The 23,478-nt window shown below is 48.6% G+C and overlaps 1 protein-coding gene across 1 annotated transcript in view; it reads left to right on the top strand.

The window, feature by feature from the left end:
• Positions 1-23,478, top strand: part of aqp9b (aquaporin 9b) — a 142,966-nt gene that overhangs the window by 6,232 nt on the left and 113,256 nt on the right. The window lies entirely within an intron of this gene.

Raw genomic sequence — 23,478 nt, 5'->3', positions numbered from 1 at the left:
TTGCTGTCAGTGGGGCAGCCACTTGGTACAGCATCTGAGGCCTGTGTGAACAACTGTGTATCTCCTGAACCAGTCGGATCCAAGATTTGTTAATGAACAGCACAAGAGTAGAGAAACAGGAGGTGCTATTTAGAATAGTCAATTCACTGACAAATCATGTCTAGAAAGTGAAAGAAAGGGAGGGAAAGAAAAATGGGTTACGTGTCAGAAATAAAATTAAAAACGTTTTATCTTTTTAATCTCCAACAAGAATTAAAATCAGAAGGCATGAAACTCCACACTGGTGAACGTAATTTTCATTGCAAGAGAGGTTGCTTTGCAGTAATTAAAACTTACTATGTTAATAAAAGGTATGTCGACTAGAATAGGAAAGCCCCAACTTTCTGTGGCATGTTTAACCCTTCTCTACAATGTCAGTACAGGAACTCCAGGATATTTAATAAATTTGAATGGGGAGCCAAATGATGAGATGCCATTTGCACACAGATCATTGACCAGCTTTAAATCTCAGACGTGATTTCTGAACTTTTGCATAAAATCCACCTGGGCACTTGTCAAACTTGCCGTCTGATATACACAGAAATAATGCTGAGCACTGGTACTATCACAACAAAATCCAGCCAAATGCTTCAATAATTTTTACATCATTTAATATAGTCTGTCCCAATACCTATTCAAATCATTTTTGATTAAAAAAAACAGAAAATGTTCACTCTATTCCAATTTTCGCATCTCCCAAAGTCTCTGTTCATGCTTACAGCCACAAGATAACCACTATGTCAAGGCTCACATGTTGTGTATTCCAAAACATATAAACTTCCTAGGTAGAACGGATGAGTTAATGTATCCTATCAATTACTTTGAGCCATATGGCAGATATCGAAACATTTTCTCACAGCCTAGATATCAATATTCATTCTTTCGTTCTTGGTGGATGGGAAGTAAAATGCTACTCTTCTAGGAGTCTGATAAGCTGTACGAAACTTGAGGTAACGCCATTGGAATTTAACATCTGGACAGGTCCCTTGTCAACAAGCCTGCAAACATCCTGCAAATTAGATAGAACATCTAATCTACTAACACATCGTACCTCCTGCCAGAAATGTATACACATTTGCCTACAGGCTCTCCAACCAGAATGGACAAAGAAAACCGGCAGAACAATAGTCAAGTATTTTATTTTTGTACGTATTTCAAACAGCTCGGCACCATAAACTAACTCAACTTCATAGGAAAATATATAGTCATAACATTATGCAGACAGAATCTGCCATTGCCACATGATCCTGGCCTGCTTTCTATCTCTTCATGGTTACCAATCAATTTGGTGATGAGGGAAATTAGAAAAGTTGGCCCATTTTTGGTGAAGACTGACCACAAAGTTTATTTTAATCAGAAAATCGAAAGCTCAAGGTATAAAGACATGAGGCGGTCAATCTCAGAAAGTTGTATCAAATCCAACAGTGTTGCCATTATCCCAATAAACTTGGTCAGTGAGCAGCAAGTGAAGTCAAGTTATTAACTTCAACCAAGTTCGTAAATGGGGAAGGAAAGAGCTTGAGATGCCCTCCACTGCCCTACATTGAGTATGTTTCTCAATGTAGTTTTGTGAACGGAGCTATCCATGGCAATTTCTTTTAAGAGACTTATTTAAAATGGTAGTTTAATTAACTCTATCCTACCCGGGTTTAGCACTGCCTCGAACGTGAAAGTGAGTCAAGTATCATTAAGATTAAGAGTAAATACAGAACATTTGTCTAATCTCTGCCATTGCTGTGGAGACTCTTCCCTCTGTCAGAGGATTGGAGAATTGCAAATGTTATGCCCTTGTCCAAAAATGGCTGTAAGGGTAGACCCAGCAATTACAGGTCAGTCATTTAACATCAGTAGTGGGCACGCTTCTAGAAACAATTATCTGGATTGAATTAGTAGTCACATAGAAAAATGTAGATTGATTAGGAAGTGCTAGCATGGATATCAGAGGGGGAAATCATGTTTCACTAACCTGCTGGAGTTTTTTGAGGAATTAACAGAAAGGGCCAATGATGGTTATGCTGTTGATATGGTATACATGGACCTTCAGAAGGAATTTGATGCAGTGCCAGACAGCAAATTTGTGAGAAAAGTTATAGCTCATGGAATAAATGGGACAGTAGCAACATGGATACAAAATTGGCTGAATAATAGGAAGCAGAGAATAATGGTCAATCAATATTTTTTGGACTGGAGGAAGGTTTGTAGTGGTATTCCACAGGAATTAGTATTGGAGCGATTGCTTTTCTTGATAAGTATTAATGGTCTAGATGTTGATGTGTAGGGGACAATGTCAAAGTTTGTGGATGACGCAAAAGAAGACAGTGTCGAACTTCAAAAGGACATAGACAAGTTGGTGGAGTGGGCAAATAGGTGGCAGATGAAGTTCAATGCGGAGAAGTGTGAGGTGATGCATTTTGTTGGAAGAACATGGAAATACAATAGAAAACAAGGGGTAAAATTCTTAATGAGGTGCAGGAGGAAAGGGGCCTGGGTGTATATGTGCATAGATCATTGAAGTTGACGTGGCAGATGGAGAGAGCAGTTAATAAATCATAGTATTCTGGGATTTATTCTGAGAGACGTGGAGTACAAGAGCAAGGAGGTTATGCTGAATTTATACAAGACACTAGTTAGACTTCAGCAGGAATATTGTGATCTGGAAGCCACACTATAGGAATGATGTAGACACATTGGAGAGAGTGCAGAAGAATGGGTCCAGGGATGAGAAACCTCAGTTATCAGGATAGATTGGAGAGGTTGGGACTGTTCTCCTTTGGAGAGAGGAAAGCTAAGAGGAGATTTTATGGAGATGTTCAAAATCATGAGGGGGCTGCACAGAGTAGATAGGGAGAAACTGTTCCCAAACTGTAAAAGGATCAAGAATGAGAGGGCGCAGATTTAAAGTGATTTACAAATGAAGCAAGTGTGGTGTGAGAAGAAAACCTTTTCACATGAGTGGTTCGGGTCTGGAATGCACTGCCTGGAAGTGTGGTGGAGGCAGGTTCAATTGAGGGATTCGAGAGGGCATTAGATGATTACTTGAATAGAAACAATGTGCAGGGGTATGGAAAAAGGCAGGGGAATGGAGAGCCGGGGCAAAATTCTCTGGTATCGGCTCGATGTCCGCCGACCGGCGCCAAAAACGGCACAAATCAGTTGGGAAATCGCGCCGCCCCAAAGGTGCAGAATCCTCCGCATCTTGGGGGCCCAGCCCTAACCTTGAGGGGCTAGGCCCGCGCCGGACTGATTTCTGCCCCGCCAGCTGGCGGAAGTGCCCCGCCAGCTGGCGCGGAAATGACATTGCCGGGCGGCGCATGCGCGGGAGCGTTAGCTGCCGCTCACGGCATCCCCGCGCATGTGCAGTGGAGGGAGTCTCTTCCGCCTCCGCCATGGTGGAGACCGTGGCGAAGGCGGAAGGAAAAGAGTGCCCCCACGGCACAGGCCCGCCCGCGGATCGGTGGGCCCCGATCGTGGGCCAGGCCACCGTGGGGGCACCCCCCGGGGCCAGATCGCCCCGCGCCCCCCCCCCAGGACCCCGGAGCCCGCCCGCGCCGCCTTGTCCCGCCGGTAAGGTAGGTGGTTTAATCCACGCCGGCGGGACAGGCATTCTCGCAGCGGGACTTCGGCCCATCCGGGCCGGAGAATTGCGGGGGGGCGGCCAACCGGCGTGGCGCGATTCCCGCCCCCGCCGAATCTCCGGTGCCGGAGAATTCGGCAACCGGTGTGGGCGGGATTCACGCCAGCCCCCGGCGATTCTCCGACCCGGAAAGGGGGGTCGGAGAATCTTGCCCCTGGTGTAGATACAGTGGGCCAAATGGCCTCCTGCACTGTAACAATCCTGTGATATGTGGGAAAGGCTGATTCTCAGAAACGCAGATTTGTCAATATTTTTGCAACAACCTCGAAAAATGGCGGATTTCTGAAGGCATTTTTTGAAGAAAGTAATTTCTTGCAAGTAATTCAGAAATGTTCTTTAATATTTTTCCATTGTCACTTAATCAGCAAAACTAAATGGAAATGCTAATGCTCATTATATTAAGTAGTTCACAGTACGTAATTATGTTTGTTTGGTACTGTATCTATTTTCCTACATCATTATAATTTTAACAATCTTTTCAAATAATTTTACATGTTAATACCAAAATATAGTCCAATCTTGTCAAAAAGCCACAAATTGGATAGAACATCTCCCTGCCAGAAATGTATACATATTTGCCTACAGGCTCAAAGCCAAAATGGACAAAGAAAAATAGCAGAACAGTAGTCAAGTGTTTTATTTTTGTATATATTTTAAATAGCTCAGAACCATAAACTAACTAAACTTCATAGGAAAATGTATAGTTATAACATTACGCAGACTAAATCTGCCATCGTCACATGATCCTTGCTTTCGACCTCTTCTTGGCTTCCAATCTATTTGGCAATGAGAGGAATTAGAAAAATTGGCCCATTTTTGGTGAAGATTGTGCCCAAAGTTTACTTTTTTCAGTAAGTCAAGAAATGAGGAGGTCAATCTCAGAAAATTGTATCAAATCCAGCAGGGTTGCCACAATCCAAACAAACTTGGTCAATGAGCAGTAAGTGCAGTCAAGTTATTAACTTCAACCAAGTTCATATTTGGGGTGAGAAAGAGCTTGAGATGCCCTCCACCTAATTGTTTGTTCCTCAGTGTAGTTTTGTGAACTGATCTATAGCGATTTCTTTTAAGAGACTTATTCAAAATGGTGGTTTAATTCACTCTAGCCTTGCACTGCCTAGAACTTGAAAAGAGCTGGTGGTGTTAGTTCGGACGCTCGCTTTGGGAGCATTGTACAGGAGCCTCACCCAGGCGGTGAATCCTGTTCCTAGCCCAAACCGTTCTAGTACCTCGAGGAGGTATTTCTATTCGACTCTGTCGAAGGCCTTTTCTGCGTCCAGGGAGACGATCACCTCTGGTGTTCTCTCCCCAGAGGGGGTCATTATTACGTTCAGCAGCCGCCTGATGTTCGCTGTGAGCTGCCTACCCTTGACAAAGCCAGTTTGGTCCTCTGCGACCACCTCTGGTACACAGCCCTCCAGCCTTTTGGCCAGGACCGTTGCGAGTATTTTCGCATCCACGTTCAGCAGTGAAATTAGTCTGTATGATTCGCATTCCGTCAGGTCTTTATCTTTTTTGGGTATCAGTGAAATTGTGGCCTGCGCTAGCGTTGGGGGCAGGGTGCCCCTTGCCAGTGAGTCCGCGAACATGTCCCTTAGGTGTGGGGCCAGGACTGGTGCAAATTTTTTGTAGAAGTCTGCTGGGAACCCGTCGGGTCCCGGTGCCTTCCCCGCCTGCATGGAGCTGATGTTCTCCATGATTTCTCCCAGGGCTATTGGTGCTTCCAGCTCCGCCCGTCTGTCTTCCCCCACAACTGGTAGTTCCAGTCCGTCTAGGAACAGTTTCATCCCCGCATCCCCGTTGGGGGGCTCGGAGGTGTACAGTCCCCAGTAGAAGGTCTCAAATGCCCGATTGACATCCTTTGGTTCTGTTACCAGTCTGCCTCTGCTATCCTTTATCTGCGCTATTTCCCTTGTGGCTGCCTGCTTTCTCAGCTGGTGAGCCAATAGGCGGCCAGCCTTGTCTCCGTGTTCGTAGAAGGTCCCCCGTGTCTGATGGGGTTGGTACACTGCTTTCCTAGTGGATAGCAGGTTAAAGTCCATTTGCAGCTTTTTCCTCTCCGCCAGCAGCCCTACGGTCGGGGGCTCGGAGTATTTTCTGTCGACTTCCAGGATGGAGTCCACCAGTTGTTGCCTGGCCAACCTCTCTTCCCTATCTCTACTTGCCTTGTAGGCTATGATCTCTCCTCTAATCACGGCCTTCAGTGCCTCCCAGAACGTGGAGGGTGAGACCTCCCCATTTTGGTTGTTACTCACGTAGTCGCCTATGGCCCGCGATGTTTTCTGACAGAAGGCCTTGTCGGCCAGGAGGTCCGTGTCCAGCCTCCATGTGGGGCGCTGGGCACGGCCTGTCTCCAACCTCACATCCATATAGTGTGTAGCGTGGTCAGAGATAATGATCACGGAGTACTCCGTTCCCGTGATCCCTGGAAGCACCGATTTCCCCACTGCAAAGATGTCGATAATGGGTGTATACCTTGTGTACTTGTGAGAAGTATGAAAATTCCTTCTCTCCCGGGTGCAGGAACCTCCATGGGTCCACCGCCCCCATCTGCTCCATAAATGCTCCTAGTTCCCTAGCCATGCCAGTCGTTTTCCCTGCTCTGGAGTTTGAACGGTCAGTCAGTGGGTCCTGTACACAGTTGAAGTCGCCCCCCATGATCAGTCAGTGTGTGTCAAGGTCGGGGATTTCTGCCATGGTCTTCTTTATGAATTATGTGTCGTCCCAGTTGGGAGCGTAAACATTTTCCAGTACGACCGGTTCCCCTTCCAGGACACCGCTGACCATGACGTACCGTCCCCCTGGGTCCGCAACTGTCTTGGTTTCCGTAAACCTCGTCCTCTTACTAATTAATATTGCTACTCCCCCAGCCCTCGTCCCGTAGCATGAGTGGTATGAGGGGCTGTTTAGCACAGGGCTAAATCGCTGGCTTTGAAAGCAGACCAAGGCAGGCCAGCAGCTTCCTTACCGGCCGTCGGTCCATCTCCCTCAGGTGCGTCTCTTGTAGGTAGATTATGTCTGCTTTCAGGCTTCTTAGGTGGGTGAAGACTCTGGATCTTTTGACCCGGCCGTTGAGTTCCCTTACGTTCCAGGTAACAATCCTGGTGGGGGGTTTTTGATTCTTCCTTTCTTTTCCATCCCCGTCGCTTTCATGATGGCCGTTGCGGCTGTCACTCCCCCAGTTTGTTTGCTCTAACAAACTCCTCCGCTGCCGCTGGGGTGCGAAAAAACTGCTCCTTCCCCTCAAATGTTACCCAGAGTTTGGCCGGGAATAACATCCCAAATTTCACATTACTTTTGTAGAGTGCTGATTTGGCCCTGTTGAATTCAGCCCTTCTTTTGGCCAGGTCCGCCCCAATGTCCTGGTGCACCCTTATGGTCTTCCCTTCCCACGTGCTCGCTTTTGTCTGCCGGGCCCACTTTAGGATTTTTTTCCTTGTCTTGGAACCTGTGCAGCTTCACGATAATCGCTCTGGGCTGCTCCCCTGCTTTGGGCCTGGGTCGGAGCGACCTGTGCGCCCTGTCGATTTCTGGGGGGTTTGGAAACTTCTCCCTTCCCACTGGCTTGCCCAGCATTTGGGTGACGTAGCCTGTTGGATCTCTCCCTCCATCCCCTCTGGCAGACCCACTATTTTAACATTCTGCCGTCTGGACCTATTTTCATGGCCCTCCACTTTCTCTCTTAGGCTCCCCTGGGTCGTTACCAGCCTTTTCACCTCGGTTTCCTGAGTTACCATCCTGTCGCTCTGGTCCGAGGCGGCCCTCTCCAACTCCTGAATAGTTTTCTCCTGCACCTCCACCTTCCTTTCCAGGCCGTTGATGGTTCGCTGCATTTTTTCTGTTGTCTCCGCCAGCATCTCCTTCATCATTGTGTGGAGCTCCGTCCTGAGTGCCTCCCTCATGGCGTTTATCTCCGTTTTTATCTCCTCCTTTATGGCGTTTATTTACGTTTTCAGCACGCTTCTCCATTCCTCCCCCTGTGCGGGGGTGGGGGGGGGATGGTCGCCACGTCCTGTTCCTGCTCCTGCTCCGTTTCCGCTTCCTGATTCGCCTGAACCTTCGCATTGCCCCGTGGGGTCGTCTGCCTGCGGCTTTTTCCTTCGCCTTCGCTGCTGTTCCTTCTTCCATCTCGCCGTTCCCCCCAATTTATTATTTGGAGGCATATTTCTGTCAGTGCCTTTCTCTTTTTTTCCTGGGTTTTGGTGCGAAAAAAAAATTCTTTTTTTTTTTTGTTCGCCCCCAAAGAAAAAAAAACCCTTGGCCTTTTAAAAACAATTATTTTTTTGTAAAAAGGGATTTTTTTGGGGGGGGAGTTTTTTTTTCTCTTAAGTTTTTCTTTTTAAAAAAAAATTTGCAGGAGAGGAATAAGGAAGGTTGAATTTTTGAAAAAACTTATTTTGTTCTTGTGATCCTCTCCGTGCTCCGACTTTCGGGCCGTTTCTGAGCGATCCCCACTCCTCCTCCACGTGCAGCTCACCGGGACCAGTCTCTCCTTTTTTTTCCTCTCCCTCTCCAGCTCCGTGGATCGGAGCTTTGGCGCCTGGGCAGGGCCAAATTCGCGGGGCCTAAAGAATTCCCCGGGAAAACACCCCCAAAAAAGCCGTGATTTTGTGGCTGTGCGGGAGCGTCTTTGCTGCGGCCGCTCTGTTCGCGATCGCCGCCGGAAGTCTCCAAATAATTTGACATTTTAATCCCAAAATACAGTCCCAATCTCGCAAAGGCATGATAGGGACGATTGCTGAATATGCGGATGATTTGATAAGAACACACAAGGCTGTATCAGATATGAAATATGATACTTCCACACCCATCAGATAAGCTACACAATGTAAAACTCACCACATGGACAGTTGTGAGTCACCTGTCCAACATCCAAACACTTGTGGGGTTGAAGTGATGCAATGGTTTTAGCACACTGTGCATTCACCTCTGGAGTTTATATCCAACCAATAGCAGTGTGATGAAAGTTTGCTGGTTGCAGTCCTGATAAGTGACCATCCAGCTCTTTAAACATACAAACCCATAGCACATAAACAGCAGGTTTGATCAGAGTTACTTATATATACCAGCATGCCTTTGCAGGAATAAGTAGCGAACACCCTGCGTTATTGCTCTGCCATGGGTTGCTATGCTTGATACAAATTCATTTTCGTACTTCCTGCCCATTCAGCTCACATTTCTTTTTTCATTATACATCTAGATGTTCGTTTATTTCTTTCCTGTCCCCACAGGATGTTGGAGTTTGGTTTCTGACCCATCCCCACACCTGGGAATTGGTTAGAAGATCCCTGTCCTACCTGGCACTCCATCCCATTTGTTTGGAACAAGATGTGAGAGAACATTCCCTTCCTGCCCACGTCGGGTTTCCAAGTTTCCCCTTTTTTGGCTCCCAAGTCTCTAATCCATCTCTCCCACCGTATCTTCAATATCTCCTCACTTTCATGATTTTGAAATTCCTTTTCCACTCCACGTATTTCTAAGATCTCTATTCCTGTGGGGAGATGGTGACCTAGTGGTAATGCACCATCGGGAGAGTGGGGGCATATATTGAACAATAAACACCCTTGTGCACAACCAGTAGGAAGCCTCTGTCTCTTTCTTCTTCAATGCATCGCCGTGTGCAGGTGATGAGTGTGAGCAAGCACTTAGCAGACAGGCAGGGGTCAGACTGTGGGATAGACTGAGGAGCACTGGCACTCAACTCTCTGCGGGTTATCATCACCCACCTGCCCTCGACAGTGACCCGCTGACAGTGCCGACACAGTCCCAGCGCCCTGGAGTGAATGATACATACCCTGGGAGGGTGGGAAAAGGGGGCGGCGAGTGGGTAGGAATGCAACGATGGACCAAGCCTCCGGGCTTGCCGGACCCTCATCACCGCCCCCGCCTGTCCTGCAGCCTCTGGCTGGGCCTCAGCATCCACCCCGGCCTCATCCTCCAGGCCTTGATGGCCCAGTGCCTCCTCATCATCCTCGTCCCCATTCCTCTCCTCTTCCTCCTTCTCCTCCTCCCCCTCCTCCTCCTCAAAGGTGGCCACATGTTCTTCGTCACCAACCTCCAGCTCGTCACACCGCTGCTGAGCGAGGTTGTGGAGGACACAGCAGACCACAACAAAGCGGGCGATCTCAGGGCCGGGCACTGGAGTGCACCACCAGAGTGGCCGAGGCACTGGAACCTCCTTTTGAGGAGTCCGGTGCACCGCTCAATGACAGTCCAGGTGGCTACATGGACCTCGTTAAACCGGGTCCCAGCTTCAGTCTCCGGCCTCCGTACTGGCATCATTAGCCAGGCCTTCAGCGGATATCCCTCATCCCCCAAGAGCCAACCCGGGCTGGGCCTCGAAAAGGGCAGGGATGACTGACTGCCCAGGATGTAGCTATTGTGCACACTCCCCGGGAAGTGGGCGCACACATGCATTATCTGCATCTGGTGGTCGCACACGAGCTGTATGTTCAGGGAGTGGAACCCTTTTGGTTAACATAGGGCATCTCCAGATGGCCCGGTGAGCGCAGGGCAACATGCGTGGCATCTATGACTCCCTGGACCTGGGGCATCCCGAAGATGGTGGAGAAACCTGCTGCCCGGGCATCCTGTTTGGCCTGGTCCATGTAAAAATCGATGTAGTCTTCTGCCCGGGCATACAGGGCATTCATGACCTGCCGGATGCACCTGTGGGTTGTGGCCTGTGAGATGACACACAGGTCCCTGCTCAAGGCCTGAAATGATCCCAAGGCATAAAAGTTCAGGGCTGCAGTGACCTTGGTGGCCACCAGGAGCGGATGTCCTCCTCCTACAATTGGTGTCAAGTTCGCTAGGATGTGGCACAGGTATCGCACCGTCCCCTTATTGAACGGAGCCTCCTGAGGCACGATCTGTCATTTGTTCGAATGACCAGCGGCGCCTGTACTCCCTCGGCCATCACACTACTTCCCCTCTGGGTCCGTCCCTGGCCTGATGGGCGGCCCAGTCCTCAGGGTGTGGGGCGAGATCTGGCACATGGGCCATGCCTCGAGCATCTGCAGACGCTACTGCTGCTGCCGCCTTATTGCGTAGCACCAACATCTCAAGAACAACCTCTACGTCCAACATCTCTGCCATTGCGTTCAATATCTGTAAGGCATTGGGAGAGGGTGTTAGACCGACAAAGAGCATTGGCTCCCACCCTGGGACCCTCCATTCCCCCACTGATTCCCCCCCCCTCCATTCCCCCACTGATCCCCCCCCCCACGCCCCCCCCCCCCACCACCGCCACCACCCTACTCGGAACCCAACCCCAGGCTGCAGCGGTCCCCCATCACTGGGCCCTAGACCCAGTTCCTCGGACACCCGCTCACAAACCACCCACAACGGGTGCTGGCCCCCTCCCTGTGGTACTCACCCACCCTCCGGCCGTGGACATGCCACTGGAGCTGTGACCCATTCCCTGGGTGTTCGGATGTTGGCTGCTGCGTGTGTGGTGTTGCCTACCGCAGTGTTCAGGTACACTGTCCAGGCATCACGGTCTGTTTGAGATGCCAGGCAATGACTCCCACATGTTGCGTGGCCTGTCCACCCACTTGGGTTGTGTGAATCAGGGACCGGTTTAGCACAGTGGGCTAAGACAGCTGGCTTGCAAAGCAGAATAAGACCAGCAGCGTGGGCTCAATCCCCGTTCCAGCCTCCCTGAACAGGCGCCGGAATGTGGCGACTAGGGGCTTTTCACAGTGACTTCATTAAAGCCTACTTGTGACAATAAGCGATTATTATTATTAAGTTAACCATGATTCCCAAATCAGCAATAGCCTTCAGCTACATGACCAGAGACCTCAGCAGCTGATGTGGGGTATGGGTGGTCCGGGGGAAGACGGGCAGGGACAAGGGTTGCCTCCGGAACGGGTACACACTATCCAGGGATTGGCATGATGGTGCAGCGAGCGGTTGCCCCCCCCGAGTAAAAGCACGTTCAAAACAATTCCTTGAACACACTAGAAATCCACAGGTAGAAGAATCAGGGTTAATAGACATTCTGCTGGATAGATTATGAAGCGCTCGTTTGTTCTTTCATTTGATGCAAATCATGTTTACTGGATAAATAGATTGGATTGTCCTTTCGAAAGCTTCAGTGTAAAATAGTCAATTGTTGGGTTGATGTAATATCTTACAATGAGCCCAATGACTTGGATTAATGTTCCATGGAATTAAATTCATTTGTTTTGGAAATGTTCTTTAAAAGAACAAATGGTTTGTTTACTCCAAGGGTAAATGGTGCTTGTAATTCCAGAAACTTTCTCTGATTACGTTCTATCAATAAGTTCAATAAGTTGAAATTCTTGACGTTTGTATGTTTTATGAACAATCACCTCTTATACTTAGAGTTGACCATTGACCTTCAAGATACCTCCACAAGTCTGTGTGGAGTTTGTACGCTCTCCCCGTGTCTGCGTGGGTTTCCTCCGGGTGCTCCGGTTTCCTTCCACAGTCCAAAGATGAACGGGGTAGGTGGATTGGCCATGGTGACCAGGGATGTGCACGTTAAGTTCTGGGGTTGCAGGGATGGGGGGAGTGGCCATGGGTGGAGTGCTCATTTGAAGGGCCGGTGCAGACTTGATGGGCCGAATGGCCTCCTTCTGCACTGTAGGGATATAGAACAGGTGCAATCCACTCTATACATTTGTGCAAACTCCAATATAAACCAGCAATACTCCAGAGAGGGGGGTCATTCTACTATCGGTTAGAATACTAAGTTTCATTAGCTTTGGAGCTATGGGGCGTCATTCTCCGACCCCCCGCCGGGTCGGAGAATGGCCGTTGGCCGCTGTGAATCCCGCCCCCGCCCCCGCCGAAGTCTCCGTTACCGGAGATTGGGCGGGGGCGGGAATCGGGCCGCGTCGGTTGGCGGGACCCCCCGCTCAATTCTCCGGCCCGGATGGGCCGAAGTCCCGCCCAGAAATTGCCTGTCCCGCCGGCGTAAATCAAAGCTGGTATTTACCGGCGGGACCAGGCGGCGTGGGAGGGCTCCAGGGTCCTGGGGGGGGAACGTGGCGATCTGACCCCGGGGGTGCCCCCACGGTGGCCTGGCCCGCGATCGGGGCCCACCGATCCGCGGGCGGGCCTGTGCCGTGGGGGCACTCATTCCCTTCCGCCTCCGCCACGGCCTCCACCATGGCGGAGGCGGAAGAGACTCTCCCCACTGCGCATGCGCGGGAAACTGTCGGCAGCCGCTGACGCTCCTGCGCATGCGCCGCATTTCCGCGCCAGCTGGCGGGGCAACAAACGCCATTTCCGCCAGCTGGCGGGGCGGAAATCCCTCCGCCGCCGGCCTAGCCCCTCAATGTTGGGGCTCGGCCCCCAAAGATGCGGAGCATTCCGCACCTTTGGGCCGGCGCAATGCCCGTCTGATTGGCGCCGTTTTTGGTGCCAGTCGGCGGACATCGCGCCGTTGGGGGAGAATTTCGCCCATGGTTGTTAAAACTTTCCATAACTTTGCTTACCTTGTCTCACGTCTGGGTCTGTTGTAGACCAATTGTGGTAGATTCCTGCCTTTGTGATAGTGTAAAATGCGCGATTATAAATAATAATCAGCCAGCTCTCCATCTCTCCCAAATTTTATTTCCATGGACAATTGTGGCGCTGGTTAAAACAGCATCAGGTTAAAGGCAGCTTGCTCCATGGCAGCAAGTGACACAGGCATTTTCACTGATAAGTTCAAAGTACTTGACAAAGCAATGGCTGATAGTTCAGATTACGTCCTATCAGCATCCAAAGAGACTTGTGAGTAGCTTGAAAAAAATACCAAGCATGAAGCTTGGTTGTATGACTGGGCCAGCACTGCTGCTAACTCAAAATGGTTCACGATCCAAGTATTTGTCAGAACCATATCATTTCGCAAGCACACTTTGCAAAGAGGCTCTTTCCATATCAGTGACAAAATGTGTTTTAGAAATCGTTGGCATTCACCAAAGTAGCAATCCATGGAATCCAGAGAATCCCTACACTGCAGAAGGAAGCCATACAGCCCATCAGTCTGCACTGACCCTCTGAAAGAACGCCCTACCTAGGCTCACTCCCCTGCCCTATCCCTGTAACCCTATAACCCCACCTAACCTGCACATCTTTGGACACTAAGGGGCAATTTAGCATGGCCAGTCCACCTAACTGCACATCTTTAATAATAATAATAATAATAATCTTTATTGTCACAAGTGGGCTTACATTTTCACTGCAAAGAAGTTATTGTGAAAAGCCCCTATTCCGGCGCCTGTTCGGGTACACAGAGGGAGAATTCAGAATGCCCAAATTACCTAACAAGCACGTCGTCCGGGATTTGTGGGAGGAAACCAGAGCACCCGCAAGAAACCCACTCAGACAGACACAGGGAGAACGGCAGACTCTGCACAGACAGCGACCCAAGCGGGAGCCAAACGTGGGACCCCGGCACCGCAAAGCAACACCGCCAACCACTGCGCCGCTCATATAACGGAGGACAAACCCGAACAATTTGCAATTTGTAAAACTGTGAGGAAAGGATATTTCAGCCCAGGAGTGATGACTCTGACAGTAGGTACCTTTTATGTTGAAACAAACTTTAATGTAAGCACAGAATTAACCACATTACCTCAAATAAATAGCTTTAAAATTAACCCTTCAGCAGTTCTTAAATAAAAGGAAAAACTTTAACTTTGGAGACTAAGGGGTAATTTAGCGTGGCCAATCCACCTAACTGCACATCTTTGGATAGTAAGGGGCAATTTAGCCTGGCCAATCCAACTAACTGCACATCTTCTCCTGGTGGGGGCCTATTTTACTCCGCGGCGGGCCCCTGTAGTTGTCCGCCATGTTGCGTCGGGTCCGGCGAGGAGAAGGAAACTAGCGTGCATGCGTGAGTTCACGCCAGCCGTAGCACACATGCGCAGACTCGCGACGCCCGTTTGATGCCGGTATCGGCAGCTGGAGCTGCGTGAGTCGCCCCAGTGCCGTGCTGGCCACCTGTAGGGCGCAGGATCGTTGATCCTAGGGGGCCTGTTGACAGCGTCGTAAAACGCGATGGCGTTTACGACGGCGTCAACACTTAGCCTCAGGATCAGAGAATCCCGCCCTTTATGACAACCTAGATTTAAGCCCTTTTGTTTTAATAGATGGGAAATTGCATGTTGTGGTTCAGACGCATTGAGCTCTAAGTCTGAATATCAGTCTGTTGCGTGAAGCTTTACATTGGGAGCTTTTGATGATAAAAGCTGTACTTTAATGTAATGGCCCAGAACATTTGCCAAACATTGTTACGACTCAAAGATGAAAGATGTGCTGTTACATGATAACGTTCTGCTACACATCCACCCGAGACGAGTCTTAGATTCTCAAGAATTGGTACGTTATTGTCGAATCTGTTTCCAATGCCCACTTTCTTGAGAAGGACTGAGTTGCTTAATTGAGTAATCTCTCTGAACAAATGAAAGTCAATGACTGCATTTGTTGTAAAATCATGGGACATCAAGGATCAAAAGCACTGTCCAAGTGCAGCAATTTATCCAACTCAGTCAAAACCCAGGCCAATAAATTAAACAAAACAAAAACAGAAACTGCCAGAAACACTCAGCGACTCAGGTAGTATCTTTGGGGAGATTTACAATTAACGATTGATCTGTTTTGGATTCAAGATTGAGTCTGCCGGCCTTGGAGGTTCAAACAAAACATAGCGCTTTATAACGAAGAGGTTAACACTACAGACTGTGATGTTAGGCTGCCTGTTTACCCGTGCAAATGGCCGATGATGTCATCTCCGGTGATGTCATGCAATCATTCTCTTAAAGTGCCCCTGTTTAGCTGCATAGCTGCTTGGGACGAAACACTAAAAACATTATGGGCGCGATTATCCCAAAAGGGAATTGATTGCGTTCTACGTGGCAATGGTGCTAGCTCATTTAAAGTAGCTGAATATGTGCAGCTGTTGCGCCGTTTTCTCTGTCGTAAAACGCCACGGTTCCCATGCTGGCAGACTTAGTCTCAAAATTGGAGAATCCAGCCCCAGTTCCTTGTACCACCCACGCACCTGATCAATAATTGCCGCCCAGGAGGGCAGCACGGTGGCGCAACGGTTAGCACTGGGGCTGAGGCGCTCTATTCCTTTGCAAAAACATCCTTTGAACCCGAGCAGTCTTACCAGTCAAAACAAAAGCAGATATCAATTTATTAACCCTGCCAAAGGAAGCCTTGGGAAGAAAGACTGGGAGACACTGGAACTAAAACCTCAGGAGAATATCCATCTTCACTGTCTGTACCCTTCCCACTAAAGGCAGAGGGAGGGCATCCCACCGTTCCAAATCGGTCTTCACCCCATCCACCAGATTAGACAAGTTAAGTTTATGGAGCAAGGACCAGTCATGGGCTACCCGGATTCCCAGATACCAGACGCTAGACCTGGCCGGACAAAATGGCAGCCTGCCCAGATCAGCTCCCCTCCCCAGGGAGTTCACCAGAAAATATTCACTTTTGCCCAGATTTAACTTGTTCCGCAAAAAGGAGCCAAACTTCCTGAGCAACTGCATTATCTCTCCCACATTAGAGAGTGGATCCGTGATACTTGGTAACAAATTGTCCGCATACAAGGGCACCCTATGCTCATTTCCCCCATGCTCTACCTGGGGCTGCAAGGTGGCACAGTGCTTAGCACTGCTGCCTCACAGCTCCAGGGACCCGTGTTCAATTCCAGCCTCGGAGTGTGGAGTTTACACTTGCGTCCCGTGTCTGCGTGGGTTTCCTCTGGGTCCTCTGGTTTCCTCCCACTGTCCAAAGATGTGCAGGTTAGGTGGAATGGCCATGCTAAATTGCCTCTTAGTGTCCAAAAGGTTCGGTGGGGTTGTTGGATTATGGGGATAGTGTGGAGGTGTGGACTTAAGTAGGGTGCTCCTTCCAAGGGCCGGTGTAGACTCCAGGGACCCAATGATCTCTTTCTGCACTGTAAATTCTATGATCTGTTAGACGACCTCAATGCAATGACCAGCGGCTCGGTTGCTAAGGGAAACAAATGCGGAGACAATGGACACCCCTGTTCAGTTGGAAATAATCCGAGCTCAAGACATTAGTACGCAAACTCATGGTGGGGGCCCTGTACAAAAACCTAATTCATTAAATAATTTTTGGCCCAAAGCCAAGCCACCCCAGGATTTCAAAGAGGTGCCGCCACTCAATCCTACCGAACGCCTTCTCCGCGTCCAACAAAATAATCACCTGTGGTTCGGTCCCTAAGGAGGGAAAGAAGACAATATTTAACAATCTCCTAATATTGGCTGAAAACTGCCAGCCCTTACCAATTCTTGTCTGCTCCTCCAAAATCACCCCGGTGGGCAGAGCTCCAAATGGATTGCCAACACCTGAGCCAATAACTTAGTGTCAGCATTTAACAATCAAATAGGTCGATATGACCCACACTCCTGGGGATCCTTGTCCTTCCTCAGGATCAAGGGAATCGATGCCTATTGTTATGACACCCTGGGCGACTGTGCGGTCAATTCCAGCCTCACAGGCCCCGGAGTCCCAACAAAAGTGAATTAACCAATAATTCATATAACATTTCTGAGATATTTGGCCCTCGACTACTCCAATGATTTACAGGCACCAGATTTTTAAGTAAAACTCAAAAACTGTTTATTTATAACAATAATAGAGACAAGGCATGTAATAATTATAATGGGATATCGGCTGGCTAATCTGTTACTTCTCCCTTTTACCGTCGCACACTCTACCCAAACACACACAAGACACACACACAAAGGGGAAAGGAAAAGGGGTAAAATGATAGGGATTAAAATGGAAGAAAGAGGGATGAGTGTCCTTGTCGCTGATATTGAAAACGTTGTAGCCGGCTATATTCCCAATACCCGGAGTGTTGAAACCACCAGTTGGATTGCTAACAAGGTTCTTCTGGCTGGAACATTCAGGCAGGATACTCAGGCTGTGGGATACCCTCGAATAGTTCTGTATATCAGCTCCATCGCTCTGTTTTCTCATCAAACGGTCCCAAGGTGCCAAAACAGCCGCTATTTTTCTCTATGGCAGGACCTGAATGGACCCAATATGCCATGAATTTTTAACATTACCTTGCTTCCTTTCTCCCTAAAACAAGGCACAAACCGAGCTCAACCTGTTTCCCTTTTGTGTTTTGCAATGCCCCCAGCTCTAAATTTGTTGCTGCAGGGTATTGGCTACTCATGGCTACCGAGTTCGGTTCAGACGCAGCACATGGCAGGCTTCTCTCCAAGGATGTTTCCTTCAGATTTTAGGTGATTGTTCAGTTCCTCCAGTGGCTGGAACCGTTGTTTGGCTGCCCCGTTGCCAGCTTTCATGTAGCGACGATTTCAATTCTTTATTATTTCTTCTAATGCCTACAAACAGGCGCCGGAATGTTGTGACTAGGGGCTTTTCACAGTAACTTCATTGTAGCCTACTTGTGACAATAAGCGATTATTATTATTAAACGGGGTCCGTCTATCTCGTCTTCCGGTTTTATGAGGTGGATTCAAGATTGAGTCTGCAGACCTTGGTGGTTCAATCAAAATGTAGAGCTTTATTTAGAAGATATTAGCAGAAAGGCTTCGATGTTAGACTGCCTGTTTGCCTGTGCAAACGGCTGAGATAATGTCACACAATCATTCTCTTAAGGTGCCCCCGCTGAGCTACAAGGCTGCTTGTGAGGAAACACGACAAACATTATGAATACACAACATGATTGCAATTTGTGGAAGGGAAGTTCTAAATTTGCTGACTCAGAGACTTGAAGACTCGCGTAAATCTCTCAATTGAGACTTCCAGGCATAGTCACCCATGGGCTGTCCTAGAAATATGGGGCAAAAGGTGAATCCTGTCCCTTACTCCAACCAGTGGAAACAATTGTCTCTTCACCTATTGTAACCGTTCCCCTTAAACTCTTGAAAACTTTGATCAAATCACCTCTTAACGTTCTAAATTCCAGAAAGTAGTTGGCATAATCTCACCTCATCATTAAATCCTTGGAATATGTACTGTCCTGGTAAATCTACCCTGCATTCCCTCCAAGATCAGTACAGCTTTCCCACGACTCAAAACCACTCACAGCTCCAGATGTCACCTAACCAGGGATTTGTATTGCTGACTTCCGACAGTATTAGCAACAATAGTCTAGGATTTTCTGTAAATTTTAAATCGAAAGAAATTCAAAGTAGATTTTGAAACACATAAATCAAATGGAACGGCCCTCAGGTCAGTACTAATTTATTATTATGGACGTGTTGCAAAAATGTTAAAAGTCCAGTATCAGTCATTTTGATGATTCATCAGAAAAGTGACCTTTGCAGTGTTCCAGAGAGTTTGCTCAGAGGATGAAGAAACTTGTTTGTGATTTATCAAACTGCGGCAGCCTGCATCGACTTGTTGACAGTTTGGTAAATGAAGATGGTGCAGGAGTGCTGAGACACTGGACAAGTAATCCAGACGCTCAGACTAATACTCAGGGGAAAGTGGGAACTGTATCGATGGGACGGTATTCACCTGAACTGTATTGGGACTGGTGTTCTTGTAGATTGTATAACTAAGACGGCAGAGGGGGCTGTAAACTATGTAGTGGGGTGGGGGGGGCAAGGGATCAAAAGATGAAAAAATAACTAGAGAAGACAAGGCAACAGAACAAGGTGGGAATAAGAGAAATGATGATCAGAGCGTTTCAGGAAGGGTCAGCATGTACAAACCTAATAGTGCATCAGCAGATTTTTTAAAAATAACCTTTTATTGTCCTTTAAGTATGAAGTTACTGTGAAAAGCTCCTGGTCGCCACATTCCGGCATCTGTTCGGGTAAGCTGGTATGGGAATTGAACACGCGCTGCTGGCCTTGTTCTGCATCACAAACCAGCTGTCTAGCCCACTGAGCTAAACCAGCTAAACACATAAGGCTGTAGGTTACAAAAGAAGTAATAAGACAGAACTAGAAGTTCTGTATCTGAATGCACATGGCATTCAGAAGAAAATAGATGATTGACAGCTCAAATCAAAATAAATGTGTATGATCTGGTAGCCATTGCATGGGCATGGCTGAAGGATAACAAAGAGTGGGATACGAATATTCAAGGTTACATGACATTTATTAAGGACGGGAAACCAGGAAATAGTGGAGGGGTAGCTCTGTTAATTCAGGATGACATTGGTACAATAAAGAGATTACTTTAGTTCTGGAGATCAGGAAGTAGAATCAGTTTGGGTAGAGATAAGAAATTGCAGCGATAAGAAATCATTTGGAGGAGTGGTTTATAGCAGTCTTTAGTTGTTTGACTCTGATAACATGCAGTAGCAACATGAGTGATATTCACTGATAACAGATTGCTGCCATCAAACCAAAAAGACCTCCTGCACATTAGACAAATGAGTAATGTGTTATATGAATTTCAATGCCTGTGTGATGTCAGGTATGTTGGCTGTATGTCCCAAAGACTGGCAGATCATATCAACAGCATGTCCCAGCCATTGTTCACAACAGGCAAGATACAGATCATATCTAACCAGCCTGAGATTGCAAATCACACATTAGATATGATTCTGCGATTGGACAACATTTACTAAATACTCCTCAGTGTGCTAAAAATGTGGTTGACAATCAATTTAAGATTGTCAGTCTGGCGTGCAGTGTGTCAAATTTGCTGAACTGGAATCTACATATATTAATACACAGAGCCCTGTTCTTTGCAGACTGAAAGAACACATACACACATTGCGCCTGTTTCAGCTAAAAAAATAAGTGATGTTCATTCCTCAGGGCAATGTCTTACCCAATCACAGTCAAGTTGCCTGGTTTAATTTTTAAACAATGCTTGGCAGTTAACTGTCAGTAACCATTAACTGGTGCATTCTCCATGGCAACACCTCTACCAATCAGAATCCACTTGCAAACCACTCAGCATTCTCTTATCATATAGTATAAAGCTGTTGTTTCTGCTGGCATTATGGCTGTCCTGATGGGAGGATCTTAAGAGGTGGGATACACTGCACTTAACTTTGGCGGGGAGGGTCCAAGTGGTGAAAATGAATATTCTGCCGAGGTTCTTGCTTACCTTTCAGGCTATCCCGATCTTTATACCAAAGGCCTTTTTTTGGAAAGTGGATACAATCATCTCTGACTTTGTATGGGCGGGGAAGGTGCCGAGGGTGGGGAGGACCCTGCTACAGAGGCAGAGGCAGCATGGGGGGTTGGCGTTGCCAAACTTGCTTCATTATTATTGGGTGCCGAATGTGGACAAGGTGCGGCAGTGGTGGGAAGGAAAAGGGGTAGAGTGGGTTAGGATGGAGGAGGAATCTTGTAAGGGGTCTAGTTTGAGGGCTATGGTGACGGCAGCATTGCCAATGGCTCCGAGTAGGCATTCAGGGAGTCCAGTGGTGCAGTCCACGGTGAAGATATGGAATCAGCTGAGGAGGCATTTTAGGCTGGAAGGGAGTTCGGTGCTAACGCCGCTGTGCGAGAATCATGGGTTTGAGCTGGGAGTGGGGGGGGGTGATGGATAGTGTGTATCGGAGGTGGAGGGAAGTGGGGCTGGTCAAGGTGAGGATTTGTATTTGGAGGAAGGGTTCGCCAGTCTGGAGGAGCTAAGAGAGAGGGTAGAGCTGCCCTGTAGTGTTTGCGGTCTTAGCCAGGATAGTGGAGGAGGAGGTGGACCCGGATCGTTTGGTGGCGATATTTGGGGTTTCAGAGAAGCCGGAGCTCATGGAGAGGAGGAAGGCCGATATCGTGGCCTTCGCCTCTCTGATTGCACGGCGAAGAATTTTGCTGACGTGGCGGTCGGCATCGTCACCGGGGGTAACAGCTTGGTTGGGTGACCTGTACGACTTCCTGCAGTTAGAGAAGATAAAGTATGAGTTAAGGGGCTGAGCAGGGGAGTTCGAGAAAAGGTGGGGGATGTTTGTGACCGTGTTTGAGGAGCGGCTTGTCGCGGCGGGGGGGGGGGGGGGGGGGGGGGGTGCGGTTTATGGGGAGGGGGGGAGAAAATGGAGAAAAATCTGTACAAACTGTTTGGTTGATTGTTGGGAAGAATGTTTCCCGGGGTGTTTATTTGCTGTAACCTACTTTGATACAAGTTTGAATAAAATGCGTTTTAAAAAAAAATAATGACTGTCCTGATGAATGCAAGATGAAAAGCTTCAACAAAATGTCTTTTTCAGCAATCAAGTTGCCAAATTTATTGATGGCACAAAGGTAGGTAGGAAAGTAAGTTAGGAAGAGGACATAAGGAGTTTGCAAAGGGACAGAGAGGTTAAATGAGTGAGCAAAAATCCGGGGCTGGATTCTCCGCAGCCCCAGGCCAAAATCACGTTTGGAATCACCGAAATCAAAGTTCCCGCCGAATGTGGCCCAGCACCGCTCCGGCAATCCTCCGGGCTCCGGGGAATCGCTCGCCCGCGAATTACGTCGTGCGGCTGGGGGGCCATTGCCAGAGGCCCTCCCAGCGATACTCCGCTCGCGACCGGCCCAGTTCCTGACGGCGTGGAACTAATGTGGTATGACTGGTCGGAATTCTCACTCGGCAGCTGCGGACTCAGTCCGCGGCTGCCCTGGTGAGGTGCGGGGGGATCGAGCATCGGGGTGGGCCTTATGGACGGCCGGGACAGCGATCGGGCTGGTCCGATACAGCGGCGCGTGTCCAATCGAGGGGGCCTACATTGTCCGTGTTGCTCCGCAGTCCGAGTCCGCCATGGTGCTCGGCACGGCCGCTGGAGGCCGCCACCATGCGCATGCGTGGACTCGGAACCGGAAGTGCGGGGGTCCGTATCCGCAGCCAAGGCTGCACGAAGCTCCCCTGGTCCCTGCTAGCCCCCAGAAGGTAAGTGAATTGCCTTTTATTATTTGCAGGAAACTGGGGAGTGCAACGTTAGCGTTTTTATGCTAGCGTGGGGACATAGCCCCACTTTGGTAGAATCCAGCCCATCACATATGGAGAAGAATGTGGGAAATGAGCACTTGCCCAATTTGGCTGGAATAATAGAAAAGCAGCTTATTATTTAAATCCAACAGGTTTGTTTCGATGTCACTAGCTTTCGGAGCGCTGCTCCTTCCTCAGGTGAATGAAGAGGTCTGTTCCAGAAACACATATATAGCCAGATTCAAAGATGCCAGACAATGTTTGGAATGCGAGCATTAGCAGGTGATTAAACCTTTACAGATCCAGAGATGGGGTAACCCCAGGTTAAAGAGGTGTGAATTGTCTCAAGCCAGGACAGTTGGTAGGATTTCGCAGGCCAGATGGTGGGGGATGAATGTAATGTGACATGAATCCCAGGTCCCGGTTGAGGCCGCACTCATGTGTGCGGAACTTGGCTATAAGTTTCTGCTCTGCGATTCTGCGTTGTCGCGGGTCCTGAAGGCCGCCTTGGAGAACGCTTACCCGGAGATCAGAGGCTGAATGCCCTTGACTGCTGAAGCGTTCCCTGACTGGAAGGGAACATTCCTGCCTGGTGATTGTTGCGCGATGTCCGTTCATTCGTTGTCGCAGCGTCTGCATGGTCTCGCCAATGTACCACGCTTCGGGACATCCTTTCCTGCAGCGTATGAGGTAGACAACGTTGGCCGAGTCGCACGAGTATGTACCGCGTACCTGGTGGGTGGTGTTCTCACGTGTAATAGTGGTATCCATGTCGATGATCTGGCACGTCTTGCAGAGATTGCCATGACAGGGTTGTGTGGTGTCGTGGTCACTGTTCTGAAGACTGGGTAGTTTGCTGCAAACAATGGTTCGTTTGAGGTTGCGCGGTTGTTTGAAGGCAAGTAGTGGGGGTGTGGGGATGACCTTGGCAAGATGTTCATCGTCATCAATGACGT

The sequence above is a fragment of the Scyliorhinus torazame genome, chromosome 12, assembly GCF_047496885.1.
Source record: "Scyliorhinus torazame isolate Kashiwa2021f chromosome 12, sScyTor2.1, whole genome shotgun sequence".
NCBI lineage: Eukaryota > Metazoa > Chordata > Chondrichthyes > Carcharhiniformes > Scyliorhinidae > Scyliorhinus > Scyliorhinus torazame.
The sequence above is the reverse complement of the archived record's forward strand: the minus strand, read 5'-3'. Positions and strand labels throughout refer to the sequence as shown.